Consider the following 17,245-nt stretch of genomic DNA (forward strand, 5'->3'; position numbering starts at 1 on the left):
AGAGCCTGACATGGGGCTCGATCCCACAAACCATGAGATAATGACCTGAGCCAAAAATCAAGAGTCGGACACTTAACCAATGGAGCCACCCAGGCACCCCTGATGTGATTCTTTATTTTGTTTAAATAGAATCCTCTCCCTATTCAGGGTAAGTTGCTTCATTGACATTAGTGCTTGGGTCTGATAGCTGCATGCAGTAGCCACTGTGCTTTGCTTAGAAGAAGTAACCCTCAGCCCCATCCTCCTCGACTCCAGGGTTTAAATATGTCTGCACATTCAGGGCACCTGGGTGGCTCAGTTGGTTAAGCGATTGACTTCGGCTCAGGTCATGATCTTACGGTTTGTGGGTTCGAGCCCCATGTTGGGCTCTGTGCTGATGGCTCAGAGCTTGGAGCCTGCTTTGGATTCTGTGCCTCCCTCTCTCTTTGCCCCTCCCCCACTTGCATTCTGTCTCTCTCTCTCTCTCTCTCAAAAATAAATAAACATGAAAAAAAATTTAAATAGGTCTGCACATGCAAAAAATGACTAAAACAATTATTTGAATTGTGTAAGGGTCTTTGTTTCTTACCTTTTGCCTTAGTGGTCAGGCAAAGTTGTTTTGAGATCTGAGTTATCTGGATAATTACAGCCCAGTCCTTCACTTTTCTATTTTCACCAACAGGCTGAAGATGTCTCAGGGTGGTGTCAGCCCCCTAGGTAACCTTTCAGGATGCTGCTTTTCTTCCAAAAACTGTAGTTATGCCAAGACAGTTACACAGGGTGGGGTAGCTTTCTCCTGGTGCTTAGTTCTCTGTCCCTCCCTGGATTCTGTCCACTTCTAAAGTCTCCTGCACACCTGAGATAGAAAGGGCTCTCTTGACCATAAATGAGGACCAGGCTGTAGAATGAGATGGATGTACGGGACAGTGCTGTGGTGGTCCTCAGTGGCTCGAGTTGCCTGGATAGGAAGAATGTCCAAAATATACCTTGGCACTTCATGAATGGTGCTCACTTCTGTTGTTCCAAGGATATTGACAATATTAACAACCCAAAATGAATTTGTTATCACCATAGTTGATCTGAAGAAATATTTTTTTTAAGTTTATTTATTTTGAGAGAGAGAGGGCAGGAGGGGCAGAGAGAGAGGGAGAGAGAGAATCCCAAGCAGGCTCTGCACTATCAGTACAGGGCCCGACGTGGAGCTCGAACCCAGGAACTGTGAGATCATGACCTGAGCCGGAATCAAGAGTCGGATGCTTAACCGACTGAGCGACCCAGGCACCCCTGATCTGAAGAAATATTTTGATGATCAAAACACTAAGAAGGACAGATACTCAGAAAAAAAAAAAATGTTTTTTAAGTTGAAAACATTAAGCTTGATGAAAAACTTCAGAGTAACATCCTTATATTTTCCTTTAATTGCCCTCGGTAAATGTGTTCTTAGAAAGCCACTGGGATGCTGTGGGTATGAAAGGGGTCAGCAGATTTCAGCCCATCACTGACCATTATTTATTTTTTTTCCTGGTTCTCAACTTCCATTTATTTATTTATTTATTTATTTATTTATTTATTTATATTGTTGAAGTATAGTTGACGAATAGTTGTATTAGTTTCAGGTGTACAAGATACGGATTTTACAATTCTATACATTACTCCGTGTTTACCATGGTAAGTAGTCACCACGCTACTTATAATATGTTATTACAATATTATTGGCTATATTCCCTATGCTTGTACTCTTCGTCTCTGTGACTTACTTAGTTTATAACTGGAAGTGCGTTCCCCCCTCACCCTTCATCTATTTCGAGCATCCCCTCACCCGCCTCCCCTCCAGCAACCACCAGTTTGTTCTCAGTATGTATGAGTCCGTTTGTTTTTGGATTCCACTTATAAGTGAAATCATAGGACGTTTGTCTTTCTCTGTTTGACTTGTTTCACTTAGACTAATACCCTCTAGATCCAACCATGCTGTCGTAAATGACAGCATCTCATTCTTTTTTTATGGCTGAATAATATTGTGTGTGTGTGTGTGTACATCCATATATATATATTCCACATCTTATATACTATATATTTATTTGTATATATATGTATATCATATTTTTTATCTGTTCATTTATCAGTGGGCACTTAGGCTGCTTCCAAGCTTGCTTCCTGTAAATAACGCTACAATAAACATAGGAGTACAGATATCTTTTCAGATTGCTGTGCTGCCCATTTTCGTTCACAAAGCTTTGTTGGAACAGGGCATGCCTGTTCATGTACATGTCTGTCTCTGGCTGCTTTCATGCCGCAAAGGCAAACTTGAGTCACCATGGCAGAGACCACGCGGCCCATGAAACCTAAAGTATTTACTGTCCGGTCCTCTAACCTAAATTTGCCAACTCTGAATGACCTATGAGATAGAGTCCTTCTATCCGGGAGATTCTAAAGTCCTTGAGTACTCTCGCTAGGGATTCACTTATAGCTCCATTGCTTGTACTTTCCAAAGTCATTAGGGCATTCATTCCTTCAGCAAACATTTACTGAATCTCCGTTATGTGCCAGTGTGTCTGAGTGTCTTCTAGGTGGTTGGGACACAGGAATGAATTAAAAAGACAAGTTTCCCAACATCGTAGAAAGCCTGTTGTAGTAAGAAGAGACAGGCAATGAACAAGGCAGCAAATAAGTGAACGACATCGTTTCCTGTAGTAATGAATGTTTCCATGAAAACAAAATAAAACAAAACAAAACATGATCTGTGACAAAGCCTGACCTAAGCTGGGAGGGTGTCTCTGTACTCATTTAGGATGGGTGCTCAGGCGTAATTATCAGCTCAGCATTTCTCTTTATACTGAATGGCTTTGACCACACAGGGACTGGTTGGAAATCACACGTAACTACTAACACCTGGGCTACTGTGTCATGGTGAGTGGGGCAGGAAAAGAAGATGCAGAGACACTAACCCCAAGAACGTAGTCACAGGTTGCCAATCTGTCCTCAGTCTGGGGGAAATAGATGATATAACGGAACAGCACGCAAGTACATCCTAGCTTTCGGTTTTAGACGTTTTTCTACATCAGAACATAAACACAGGTTAAACACATGGGTCACCTGGGTGGCTCAGTCGGTTAAGCGTCTGACCTGTGATTCCAGCTCAGGTCATGGTCCCAGGGTTGTGGGATTGAGCCCCGAGTCGTGCTCTGCACTGAGTGTGGAGCCTGCTTAAGGTTCTTTCTCTCTCCCCCTGTGCCCCTCCCCTGCTTGCACTCTCTGTCTCTCTTAAAAAAAAAAAAAAAAAAAAGTCTTACCCTGCATAGAACATTGTGATACAGTTTTTGAGTTGCAGTTGGAAAGGACTCGTACTGTTGTGTATTTTTATGCTTTATACCTTTTTGTAAAACGGTGCTGGTGAAGGTGATGATGTAGTCTAGGTTGGAAGATTCTTAAACAGGAAACTGAAGGCAATACTGAATTGACAGAGAGGAATATTATAGAAACCTTGTTTTCTCAAGAGGACAATGGGAGTGTAGGCTGCTGGAAGCACTTTTATTTCTTTTTCTTTGAGTTCTCATTATTAAATAATAAAGCATGCTCTTCTCTGCTTTAGCAAATCAGTGTCATCAAATAAGCCAGCATAATTAGACTCATGGATTCCAGCCTGAATTTCTGGTCAGCAAAAATGTTAAAGCAAATCAAAACCAAAATACTCTCAGTTCGCTTTTCTGAACTGTAACACTAATATAATTTTTCTTTTCAGGAAGGAGAATGTTCTTGTTTATGGTTTCCTTTGATCAATTACCTCAGATCATTCCCAATGTTAAAAAAAAAAAAGTCTTGACTAGAATCCTGCTTCAGCATTTGGGACTGATGCTGAAAGTAGTCTAGAAGCATCAGATCTTTCGCGTGTTTTGCGACGGTAAGCTCCATGTTGTAAAAATGGCAGAGTTCTTACAGTCCCTGGTTGAGCATAGCAAATTCCTGGTCCGTGGGAGCGTGTTTGTATTGCAATGATCCTAATTTACCCATAAATAAATTATTCTCCTCTGAAGCCCATAATAAATACAGTTTTAATTGCATGCCAACTGTCAGACCCTAAAATTAGACAGCTTTAGTCCTCCTTTGCCAATGGGAGGGGCTGTTCTGGAATATTTGAGCCGAGATCTGCTGAGGCTCCAGAAGCACTTTGGGAGAGAGAGGAAAGAGGCAGAGATATTTCTGATAAGTGTCTGAACAGATTTCAGTTGTAGAAGCCTTATTTCTGGGTCAGACAGAAGTCACATTCACATGTCTGCAACCAACTGGAGGCGAGTGCCCGGACCCATGCCTTCTATCATCTCTCTTCTTTGGAATCTCCGGGGTCCATTTTCATAGACAGAGCCAAAGGGGGTGAGTCACAGACTGCCCTCCTGCTTGTTCCACTCTTCTAGAATTAGCAGAGACAGCACTCACTTAGAAAAGATGTTTGTGCCCTTGTGACGAAGAGCCTTCAAATAGAGTCACTGTCTAAAAAAAAAAAAAAAAAAAAAAGTAGGGCAATCTTATAAATTAGCTTGAGCACCAGGGAATAGAGGCCAAGTGTGAAATTGGGTCGGCCCCAATAGAAGTGAGGTTAGGAGCCATCAGCACTGCCTGGCACCCCCTCCCTCCGTGCCTAGCTTCCCAAAGGAGCCACTTGCTGGAGCTCAGTGGCATTGGGCAAGTACCTAACCTCCTGACACCTGTTTCCTCATATGAAAAATAGGAAGAGGAAAGTACCTGTCGGCAATAAGCACTTGTGAGATTAAATCAGATGACGTTTGTGAAGTGCCCACATACAGGAGTGCCGGTAAAGAAAGTTGCTACCTCCCTCCCCTTTTCTTTTGGGAGCTGTACTCTTGAGTGAGTTACTTCCTGGCTGGCTTTACCTTTGTTCCCCACTTTTCTCTATACTCGCATTTTTCTTCTGTGAAATGAAGAAGGGTAGACGCACCAGGTAAGATGCCTTTGAGACAAGGGGGCTATGTGCTAACACTGGACCTCAGAATCCCACAGTTCTTGTCCACTGTGCCAACGGATAGACACCATGGTTTGCAGGGGCCCCTGGGTGGCTTGTTTGGTTGGGCATCTGACTTTGGCTCACGATCCCGAGGTTTGTGAGTTTGAGTCCCGCATAGGGCTCACTGCTGTCAGCACAGAGCCACTTTAGATCCTCTGTCCTCCTCTCTCTCTCTGCCACTCCCCTGCCTGCTCGCACGCTCTCTCTCTCTCTCTCTCAAAAATAAATAGACATTAAAAAAAAAATCATTGTTTCCAATATGGGATTCTGGGGAAGCTTCAGGACCAAGTTGTGACTAAGAAAATCAGGGTGGTCATGTCTGTGACTGTGGTGGCGTTCTAAAAACATTCTTTACCCCCTTGACTTAGGACTTATTCTGGAGCAAAGCACCAAATGCCCTTTTACTCCTCAATTTCCATTTTTAACAGATGAGGGCACATCTTTTAAAACAATGTTTTAAGTGGTGTCAGAGGACCCTTGTCAGATAACTGAGGTCATCTCTCTTGCCTTTCTCCTATTAGAAATATATTTGCTTAAATACATTTGGAATGTCAACCACATGCCTGAACTCTTTATTTTGCAATTATAAGGGAGTATTTAGTTAATAGAAAAATTATTGGAGTTCCTAGTCTCTTTTCCCTTTGGGAGGAACACAGGCTTTGATTTCTCTTTCATGAGGGTCTTTTGTTCACCTCTGTGTTTTTCCCTCGTTTCCTTACTCTTTAGCAGATCTGCAATTCCACGCTTCGGGGCATGTTCAAGAAATTTTTAAGAAGTCACCTAAAGCATTTGTGTGATTCTTTCTTCTTATGCCTCTTGGCTTCTTAGAATCTCCTTGGCTGGTGCTTCATTGTTTCTCCAAAGGTTAGAAAAGAATGCCAACCCTTGTGTTTGTACTACGAAGGAATACATAGAAAGGAAGAGAAAGAAAGGAAACAAATTCTCGAAGCAAATTCCAGGTCTCAGTCAACCGCATACATCAATCAGGCCATTCAGGATTTCCCAACGATTTCTTTTAAAAATATCCCATTTGGAGGCGCCTGGGTGGCTCAGTAAGTTAAGCATCTGACTTCAGCTCAGGTCATGATCTCACAGTTTCTGGGTTCGAGCCCCTCATTGGGCTCTGTGCTGACAGCTCAGAGCCCGGAGCCTGCTTCGGGTTCTGTGTCTCCTCTCTCTCTCTTGCTCATGCTCTGTCTCTCAAAAATAAATCAGTGTTAAAAAATGTTTTTAAAAATATCCCATTTGCACACAGCTTTGCCCCTAAGAGGGTGGAGTAAAAGGCTTGTGTTCTCGAAAAAGGGGTCCAGGCATCTTTGTTTATCTCCCCCGCACCGCAAGTTCCTTTCCTATTGGTTTCACTATGAAATGCATTTCTCCATTTTGCCTTTTACAGTTATCCATAGGACTGTAGGAATATTCACATTCTTTGTATCACTGAATCACTCTTCAATTATTGAATTATTTGAATAATACGTGGACGTGTTTCATTCTTTTGTGGATCCACAAGGTAATATCATAAGCTAAGTACGTCCCCACTTTTGTTTGCTTTCGTAACACTTTTCTTTCAGGAAGAAATGCAGCAGAGAAATCGTTGGAAAGTGTCCCTCCTTCTCCAGCCCCATTTCCTCCCCTCCACATCCCCCCTCACTGCCCCCCACACCAGTCCCTGCCACCACTTTTATTAGATTATTTGTATACCCGTCTGAGACACTTTAAGCATAAACAAGTAGGAATGTACAGCTGACCCTTGAACGATATGGGTTTGAAGTTCGTGGGTCCACTTACATCCATTTGTTCCTTATCTTTCTTTTTTTTTTTAAATATAATTTATTATCAGGTTGGCTAACCTACAGGGTATACATTGTGCTCTTGGTTTTGGGGTAGATTCCCATGATTCATCGCTTACATACAACACCTAGTGCTCATCCCAGCAAGTGCCCTTCTCCGTGCCCATCACCCATTTACACATATTTGTTTCAATAAATACGGTGGAGTACAGTACTGTAAATATATCTTCTCTGACTTATGGTTTTCTTTTTTTTTCTTTTTCTTTTAAGTTGATTTATTTTGAGAGAGAGAGGGAAGGGCAAAGAGAGAGGGAGAGGCAGAGAGATAGAGGGAGGGAGAGAGAGAGAATCCCAAGCAGGCTTCACGCTGTCAAGTGCAGAGCCTGACACAGGGCTCAAAGTCACGAACAGTGAGATCATGACCTGAACCGAAGTCAAGAGTCGGATGGTTAACCGAATGAGCCAATCTGATTAATCACCTTTGCCTGAGGCACCCTGAGTGTCTTTTGTAGATTCCCTTTCTGCTTCTGTCTGTGGCCTTGGGAGGAAGCCCAGGGGCCCAGGTGGGGCCTCTTCTTGCCTGGAATAGGCTTGGGGCAGACAGGTGACTTGGGCGTGGCCTCTGGATGGTGTCACTTGGGCCTGGCCTTTCGAGAGAGGTGTGTCTGGGTTGGCAGTGGAGGTGCATGCCTGCAGTGTGGTGCCGGGCAGCCCTGATGAGTCTTGCTGAGTGGCAGACCTTTGCCATAAGTGCAGTGTCCCCTAGACTTGGGTACAAAGGCCCCCTAGGTTTTGGAAGTCCCTATTTTGGGTCCTCTGGCTTCACCTCTGCCCACCCAGAGCCCATATCCTCCTTTCTAGACATACCCTGGGTCCCCTGCTCAAAGGGTCCCAAAGTGGTCAAGCCACTGGTGTGTGCACCCCCAGGCCCTAGGGGTGGCTGAGAGCATCTCCTGTGGAGGGAGAGTGGTGCATAGTAGGAACTTGGACTGGAGGGCTGGGCCTTCTCGCCAGTGTGTATGAGGCCCCTTGTGGTGTGAACTGAGGCAGTATCACCCATCTGTTCTGGAAAAATGATAGAATCTCGGATATCTAAACTATCGAGGCTGATGGGGCACGTGGGTGACTCAGTCAGTTAGCATCTGACTTTGGCTCAGGTCATGATCTTTCACTTCATGAGTTCGAGTCTCATGTCAGGCTCGGGGCTGACAGCGTGGAACCTGCTTGGGATTCTCTCTCTCCCTCTCTCTTTCTCTCTGCCCCTCCCCCACTCCCCCCGTCTCTTTCTCTCTCTCTCTCTCTCTCAAAATAAATAAATAAAACTTCAAAAAAATAGGGGTGCCTGGGTGGCTCAGTCAATTAAGCGTCTGACTCTTCATCTCAGCTCAGGTCATGATCTCACAGTTTGTGAGTTTGAGCCCTGCACTGGGCTCTTGTGCTGATGGCATGGAGCCTGCTTGGTATTCTGTCTCTCCTTCTCTCTGCTTCTCTCCCTCTTGTGCTCTCCTTCTCTCTCTCTCAAAGTAAATAAATAAACATTTAAAAAATACTAAGTAGTTTGCACCTTCGTATTAAAAAAAAAACTTAAAAAAAATTTTTTTTACATTTATTTACTTTTGAGACACAGAGAGAGACAGAGCACAAGTGGGGGAGGGACAGGGAGAAAGGGAGACACAGAATCTGAAACAGGCTCCAGGCTCTGAGCTGTCAGCACAGAGCCCGACATGGGGCTTGAACTCATGAACCGTGAGATCATAACCGAGCCGACGTTGGATGCTTGACCGACTGAGCCACCCAGGCTCCCCATTAAAAAAAAAAAACTTTAAAAGAATAATAATAAAATATTAGAAGTTGTTAAAGAAAATTCACCTTTTGATGTGTTTTTTTTTTTTTTCAGTGGCATCTACTTCAAAGCTTTCGAAGTCCACCATTCTTTCTAGGACTTCATTACTTGAATATTTATTTCCAAAGTGTTTATGTGTATAATGTTTTCTTAGCAGCAAGTCCTTACTCCCAAACTGGAGTCAGCTCTCTGAGGGCAGGAACTGGGTCTGTGGCCCCACACGGTGCACATGGTGGGACCGCAGCAAAGACAGACACCCTTCATTTTATTGTGCTTTACTTTATCGAACTTCACAGACAGTGCGTTTTTTACAAATTAAAAATCTGTGGCAACCCTCCGTCGAGCAAGCCTGTCTGCGTCATTTTCCCAACATTTGCTCGTTCCATGTCTGTGTCACATTTTGGTAATTCTTGCAATATTCCAAACGTTTTCATTATGATTGTACTTGTTACAGTGATCTGTGATGAGTGATTACGACTCCCCGAAAGTTCAGATGATGTTTAGCATTTTTTCGCAGTGAAGTATTTTTTTTTAATTAAGGCCTGTACACTGTTTTTTTTTTTTTTTTTTTGACATGATGCTAGTACACGCTTAATAGACCACAGAACAGTGCAAACATAACTTTAATATACACGGGTTTCCGACTTCAGCTCAGGTCATGATCTCGCGGTTTGTCAGTTCGAGCCCCGTATCCGGCTCTGTGCTGACATCTCAGAGCTTGGAGCCTGCTTCAGATTCTATGTCTCCTTCTCTCTGTGCATCTCCCCCCACTCACACTCTGTTTCTCTCTCTCTCAAAAATAAAGATTAAAAAAAAATTTTAATATGCACGGGGAAACCAAAAATTTGTTTGACTCACTTTATTGTAATGTTGGCTTTATTGTCTGGTCTGGAACTGAACCTGAAATATCTCTGATGTGTACCTGTATTTACTGAAATCCCACGTTCTATTTAGCATTTAGAATAAGCACTACTGTGTGCTTAGTGAGCATTTTTCAGATGCTAATTCAGTGCCGGTACCTGAGGGCTGTGGAAAATAGATTAAATACAAAATAACTAAAAATAATACATCTGTATTTATCACTGTCCTATAATGAGAAGTTTGAGGCACATTTAAAAGGTTATTAGTAAGGGCGCATAAAGGTTTGGGTAGAATGGAAAGTAGGGGATTTAGGGGATTTAGGGGATGCTAAGTAGTGACCATTGTCTAGGAAAACGTCCCAGGCAGGAAGCCAAAGAAAGCCATGGGTGATCAGAAAAAAGACAAAAATTGCAATGGGGCGCCTGGGTGGCTCAGTCACTTGAGCGTCCAACTTTGGCTCAGGTCCTGATCTTGTGGTTCGTGGGATCCAGCCCCATGTCAGGCCCGTGCTGAGCACGGGGACTGCTTAAGAGTCTCTTTCTCCCTCTACCCCTCTCCCCTGCTCATGCTCTCTCTCTCTAAAAATGAAAATAAATAAATAAATAAAAAGGACAGAAGCTCTCTTTCTTTGGTGTACTTGGGTGAAAGCCAGGATTCTTTGTGAGTTCAACATGGGAGCACACTGAAAAGTGAAGCCAACCCAGAGGAAATTAGATGAACGCTTAGCAAGAGAGAGAGCGACTGATCCCTGGCATCGTTTGATCTGAATTCCGTATCCAGGCAGACCCAGCCTTGACGTTTGAGATAACAAATTCCCCTTGGCTCAAGCCCGCTGGTCTTGGGCTTTTTCTCATTTGGAACTCAAAGAGCGCCAACAGACATCCACCCAACAAGTGGACTTTCCTAATACTGTGTTTGTTAAACCTGTGCTTTAAGACCACACCTTCTAGAACAAAGTACTTTTCATCCCCAAACGCCAACAACAAATGCTATCTTGTTCTTCCTTATCTTCTTCCCTTTCCCCTGTAGAGTGTAGGAAAGTAATCAAGGGCCCAACATATGGTCTCCAAAGTCTTGCCTTTGGGCTTGTCCTCTGAACAGCATGTTCGTGCTCAGAAGGAACTGAGCCTGGTTCTCCAGAGCTTTGTAAAAACAGAACTGTAGAGAACAAACCAAGGGTTACCAGAGGGCAGGTGACTAAGGGATGGGTTAAATAATAGGTGATGGGGATTAAGATGCATAGTTTGTCATGATGAGCACTGGGTGATGGATGGAAGTGTTGAGTCACTACATTGTACACCTGAAACTAATATTACCCTGCATGTTAACTATACTGGCATTTAAATAGACACTTTAAAAAATACACGTCTAATAATAATAATAACCACAGACTTTGGGTCCAGTGTGATATTTGTGTTGAAGGGCCTTTATTCTCGGGGAAACTTGGTCTAGGTCTTCCTCGGGATTGCTAGCGTCCCAGATCCCCCCGAACAGCCCAAAATTTGGGCACATGATGAGCTTGGAGGTTGTTGGAGGCACAGCAACGAGAAAGCATTTTCAGAGAAAGGACAAGCTATGGAGGGTTTCAATACTACAGCTGTGGCATGGATTTTTGAACAGGCTTATACACTCTGGAAGCATGGGGGGATTTTAGCACTGTCAGTAAAGCAGGAAAGCTGGAGAGGCAGAGAGGCGAGGCAGGCAGGATATTGTAGATAATGAAGCAATTTTCAACCGGAAAGTGTAGCAACTTCGAAAAACCAGAACTGATACTTCCTTGTCTGCTCTTACTGTGTGAGCACTTTTTGTGTGTGTGTGTGTAACACAGTTTAAAAATCCAGTCCTCAGATTGTTCTGGGGGTGGGGGGTGGGGGTTACTAAACCGGAGGAAATTACTGTGCACTGATATCCAGCAGTCCCTCTGTGTTGGACCCCGGAGCATACTCGTGGCTGGGGGGCACTGGCTGTGGGTGGTCTCCTCTGGGAGGAGGGAAGGAGGTGCGATGGTCTCCTGCTGGGAACGTGGCAGAGTGACTCAGAGTGTGGACGTTTCCTCCCTTTGCTTCGTGCAGATGCCCAGACCTCAAAAGGAGAAGAAAAGGGGCCGACACCGGTAGCTGGGTTTCTAAGTGAGGCAGCCTGAGGTCAGCGTGGCATTGGCTGGGGATGCGGGAGGCAGAGAGCAGCGGTATTTTCCTTAACCAAATGCCTTAGTGGACAAAAACCAGCCAGCTGATCAGTTGTTTTGACATCTTTTAAGCTCCCCCTCAGCTTTCAATTTGCCTAGCTGGTGTATAAATATAGGGCTTTGTTCTCTGGAACTTCTCATGTGTTTTCCAAGCATCCCAAAATTCCTCAAAGCATATCTGAGACTATGTTTCCTTTCCTTTTCTGTTGTCAACTTTTCTTAAAACCACACAAAGAATTCATGCCTTTTATAGAATCAGGAGAAAATTCAGGAACAGCAAAATGAGAAGCAGGAATAATCCCGGGGGTCATCTTTGTTGGCATTTTGTTACGTGTATTTCCTTCATTGTGTGTTTATTGCTGGGCAATCCTTTTTTTCCCCTTTAATTGAGTATGTCCAGACATCTTTCCATGTTAACACATATACTTCTATACAATAATTTTGGTATTATTATTTTAATTTTTTAAAATGTCTATTTATTTTTGAGAGAGAGAGAGAGAGAGAGACAGAGTATGAGTGGGATAGGGGCAGAGAGAGAGAGAGAGAGACAGACAGACAGACAGACAGAAGCAGGCTCCAGGCTCAGAGCCTGACGCGGGGCTCGAACTCACAAACCGCGAGATCATGACCTGAGCCGAAGTCGGACGCTTAACAGACTGAGCCACCCAGGCGCCCCTCTATACAGTCATTTTAAAGGTTGGCCGCATTGTGTCCTGTTGTCGAGATATAGATGATTTATTTTGCCAGTCTCTGTTGTTGAGTCAGAAAGTAGTATCTGGTTTTCCTGTTGGGTAACATCCTTATGGTTATATGTTTGCCCACATCTTTGGATGTTTCTCATAACTTCCTTGACGTGGAGTTTTTGGGTCAAGTTGTGATTGTTTTTGAGGATTTTACGCCCTTTACCAAATTGCCCTACAGGAAGTTCGTGATGGGTCACTAGTGCCCATGTCTTTAGCACCAGCTTTACACACTATAATGATAATTCCATCCAGGTTGGACCCAGCGTGCAACGAAACACACAGACTCATTTTCTTATTGAGTCTACTTACTTCTTCTTTAAGGTTTTACTCCTCATTATCCCGGATACATTAGGAACTTTCAGGAAAATGGAAATATCTTGTCCCTCCATACATTCAACCAATATTTGCTCAACACCAACCACGTGCTTAGTCTGGAGTCTCAGCAGAGCAGTGAACAGGACCCAGACCCTGTCCTCAAGGAAATTGCAACATAATGGAATTAATTAGGACCGGAATTTCACATACATAATGGCCAACTTGTGCAGAATAATTGTAAGATCCCTCCTGATGTGTATTACCTCATTTAAAACCACAACAACATTGATATCAGTATTACTACCCCATTTTATAGATGAATAATACATCAAGGCAGAAAGATACCAGCTGCAAACTTATGGAACTAAATTTGGCAGAGTAGCACCTCTAAATCACTCCCAGGGGAGCAAGAAGGGAAAGAAAGTACTATATTAAGGACATTAGAAAGTCACACAAAGTTTTATTCCTCACCTGTTTCTAAATACATGAAGTTCTTTGTCTCATTGTCTCTCCTCTTTGAAAATCCTTCCTGCATGGGCTCGAACCCACAGTCTGTAAGATCATGACCTGAGCGGAAGTCGTATGCTTAACTGACTGAGCCACTCAGGCTCCCCTCCACTAATTCATTTTTATCCCAGAAATAAACTTGTCAATTTCACTGTCATCACGCATTCCCCGCATAGAGGTATATGTAATGTCCAGGAGCAGGACAGTGGCTTTCTGACCCTCCGGTGTTGCTGGTGTGAATTTCCAAGAGCAGGTACACATCTCTGACTCTGATTTCATCACATTGGGAAAACCCAAGATATGGAAGGGTCATTTTAGAAGTAAGGGGACATTTTTGTTTCTGTTCATGGACAAATGTGTCTCCTTTTGTTAGATAGCAGTTTTAAAATTGATAGTATCCGGGGCACCTGGGTGGCTCAGTGGTTAAGCGTCTGACTTTGGCTCAGGTCATGATCTCACAGTTCATGGGTTCAAGCCCTGCGTCGGGCTCTGTGCTGACAGCTCATCCTGGAGCCTGCTTCGGATTCTGTGTCTCCCTCTCTCTCTGCTCCTCCCCTACTCCTGCCCTGTCTGTCTCTCTCAAAAATGAATAAACATTAAAAAATTAAAAATTAAACTAAATTAATAGTATCCTCTTTTTTTTGTTTTGGCTACCGGGAGCAAAGAGCTAATCTGGGAACTGATTGCAATGGCTTTCTGTAGCTTAGATTTTATAATTCAGTATTTTCCAATCCAGACCCCTCATTCATTCATTTTTATTTTGATGAGTAAATTGGATTTGGGACTTTTATCATAAACTTCCTCATTTTTTTTAATAGGTGAGGAATAAAAGATCAATAAATGGAAGGAGATCTGAAAAACAACCACTTAACAGGCAGGCTGAAGGAGAAGGTGATAAAAATTCCTTTCTCAGTCACCTATCCCAGTGTAGATACCTGCCTGGCTACATTTTACCTGAGTCAGCTGCTTTTCTGCTCTCCACACACAAGGCGTGTGTTTATTCATCTAGGACTCACTTGGTCCTGGACAGCCAAAAGAAGCCAGTTGGACATCACTTTGGCTTCTGCCGTTAATATTCTTTTTTGTTTTAATTGTTTACTTTTTTTTTTTTTAAGTTCATTCATTTATTTTGAGACAGAGAGCGCGCTTGCAGGGGAGTGGTAGAGAGAATCCCAAGCAGGCTCCACACTGTCAGCACAGAGCCCAACATGGGGCTCGAACTCACAAACTGTGAGATCATGACCTGAGCAGAAATCAAGAGTCAGGCACTTAACCACCTGAGCCACCCAGGTGCCCCAGTTGTTCACTTAGTTTTGAGAGACAGAGAGAGAGAGAGAGAGAGAGAGAGAGAGAGAATGAGCAGGGGAGGTAGAGACAGAGAGGGAGACAGAGGATCCGAAGCAGGCTCCAAGCTGACAGCAAAGAGCCTGATGTGGGGTTCGAACCCACAAACCGTGAGATCATGACCTGAACCAATGTCGGACACTTCACCGATTGAGCCACCCCTGAGCCCCATCGGCAGTTAACGTTCTTACGCAGGGCCTGAGAGCCTCTGTTGGGAGCGAGTGCTTTGTGAACACATCTGCTCTTCGTGTAGTGTGGAAAGGAACCTACTGGAGCCTGAGTGGGCAGGGTTCCTAAACTACTCCTCTTGGAGAGCTGAAGCCCCGGCACTTGAAGACTGTAGCAGGGACAAGAGCGGGGGGACCCACAGAGCTTGCCCTGCAGCGTGAGCCCAAGTCAGTGCGGTGTTCCTCTGAGATGCCACCTTCCAGCGGTGATGGTATGTCTGTGCATCCCTCTGCACTTGAGTGTCATGTGAAATTTCTGCTGGTGTCCTGGTCCCTGACTGTCTGCCTAGTGTTTTAGGGTTGGTTGTTGGGAAGGATTTTCAGTGCGAGATGTTGAAGTGTGATGCTTGAGGAAAATGGAGGAGACTCTGACAATGTTTAAATTTTTTTTTTTAATGTTTATTTATTCTTGAGACAGAGACAGGGGAGGGGCAGAGAGAGAGGGAGACACTCAGCCCCATCAGGGTGAGCTCACTCCCTTTCTCTCTAACCCCTCACCTACCCCTGTAGCTTCTGCACCCACCTAAGTCCACAAGATCTAGAAGCTCACCTGGGAGTCGCCTGTGAGCACACACTTTGATTGCATGGGGTTAAAGTCTCTACAAAACCCTAGACAGTTTGTTTTTGGGATTACAGGAGTGGAGAAATCATATTAAAATGACTTCCTGGCATTTTCTCCCTCCGCTCATTTACCAGTCATTCTGGAATATCAAATATCAGATCAAACACAATGAAAGTTCCAAGTCTGCTTCTCTGATTAATTTTAATATATCCTCAAGAAAAGCGGATTCTTCTCCTTCCGCAAAAAGTAGAACAGATTTGCTTGCCAGCCGTTTCCTTTGCAAATGGCTCTTCTCTCTTTATTTTCAGGGACCACACAAACACGGCAAAAATATTGGGGGCAGAGATTCATTTTTAACAAGTAGGAGGAAGTCTCAGAGAATTTAGAAAGATGGGGAGTCAGCAAGAAACAGAGACACCAAACATTATAGTCCAAGTTCAGGGCACTTTTCCACTTGATACTATTTTTTTTTTTTTTTAGAGGATCTACAGCCTCATCATTCTAATTCCTTGTTACCCAAAGGGTAGTATGTGGACCAGAAGATTTGGCATCACGTGGGAATTGTTCAGGAAAGTCTTGCTTGTCATTAACAAAAAAGAGATTGCGTTAACTGTTAAGCTTGTAGGAAGAGAACACAAATTTCCTTTGCTTCCCTGACTTGATGGTCCCAGTAAGCTCTCGGTATCTGTAAGAATTCAACCTCACTAGCTCAGATTTCCCTGGCAGCGTCTAAGACAGGATCTCAGTTCATTTTCTAAGTACGTTTAAGCTTTCCTTGGAATCCTCAGAAGGTCACCCACATGCCACTTGGAGGGGCAGATTTTCCTCCCCGACTGTTGCCTGTCACTGCCTGCTGGGGTGTTTCATGGCAGCCCCAAATCCCCTCCAATGGGCAGACGTATTCAAGGGCCATGTTTCCTTCAATATTCACCACATCAAGATTCCATTAGGGGGTAGAGGGTGGACAAATGGGTGGAGGGGAGTGTGAGATACAGGCTTCCAGTTATGGAATGAATGAGTCATGGGAATAGAAGGCACAGCACAGGGAATATGGTCAATGGTATTGTAATAACATTGTATGGTGATAAGTGGTGGTTATACTCGTGAGCACAGTGCAACGTACAAACTTGTTGAATCAGTATGTTGTACACCTGAAACTCATGTAACATCGTATGTCAACTATACTCAAATAAACAAAATTCAAGCCCATTTTATTTAGAAAAAAGCGGGGGGGGGCACCTAGGTGGCTCAGTCGGTTAAGTGTCCGACTTCAGCTCAGGTCATGATCTCATGGTTCATGGGTTCGAGCCCTGCATCGGGCTCTGTGTTGACAGCTCAGAGCCTGGAACCTGCTTCAGATTCTGTGTCTCCCTCGGTCTCAAAAATAAATAAACATTAAAACAAACAAACAAAAAACCCCCTCAAATATCTTAAAAAAAAAAAAAAAAAGAGTCCGCTAGGCCATGAGCAGAGATGGGGAGGTACCACCTCCTGCATTTGCTGACGTAGCCTTGTGTGTACCCTAATATAACTCCCAGCCCTACTCTCCCCAGATCTAAGACATCTCCAAGGCCACAGTTTTGATAGGCACCTGTCTCCGCTTCCCATCTCCATTCCCAGGCAGTCTGGCACCAAGCCCTCACTGCAAATTCCTTCCTCCGTGAAAGCCACCTCATGCAGAATGACCAATGCCCTGGGTCATCATTAGTACCAATGCATCATATCCTCACAGAGTCTGAATCCCCGCGTAGGCTCAGCTGGAACCACACCCATGAGAAGCAACAGTGTGATGTAGATGGTTACACAACAACAAAAACCAACAACCATATCCACAGCCAGTGCTTGCTTTGAGTTCATTACCCATCAAAC

At 43.9% G+C, this 17,245-nt stretch overlaps 1 long non-coding RNA gene across 1 annotated transcript in view; it reads left to right on the forward strand.

The window, feature by feature from the left end:
• The first annotated feature begins 3,723 nt into the window (after positions 1–3,723).
• LOC109278923 (uncharacterized) overlaps positions 3,724–17,245 on the forward strand; it is a 152,046-nt gene continuing 138,524 nt past the window's right edge. Inside the window, exon 1 of the long non-coding RNA XR_002085926.2 lies at positions 3,724–3,877. This is a non-coding gene — a long non-coding RNA (uncharacterized LOC109278923). The remainder of the gene's footprint in view (positions 3,878–17,245) is intronic.

Source organism: Panthera pardus, unplaced genomic scaffold (genome assembly GCF_024362965.1).
Source record: "Panthera pardus isolate Hobbes unplaced genomic scaffold, ASM2436296v1 HiC_scaffold_2, whole genome shotgun sequence".
NCBI classification, from domain to species: Eukaryota; Metazoa; Chordata; class Mammalia; order Carnivora; family Felidae; genus Panthera; species Panthera pardus.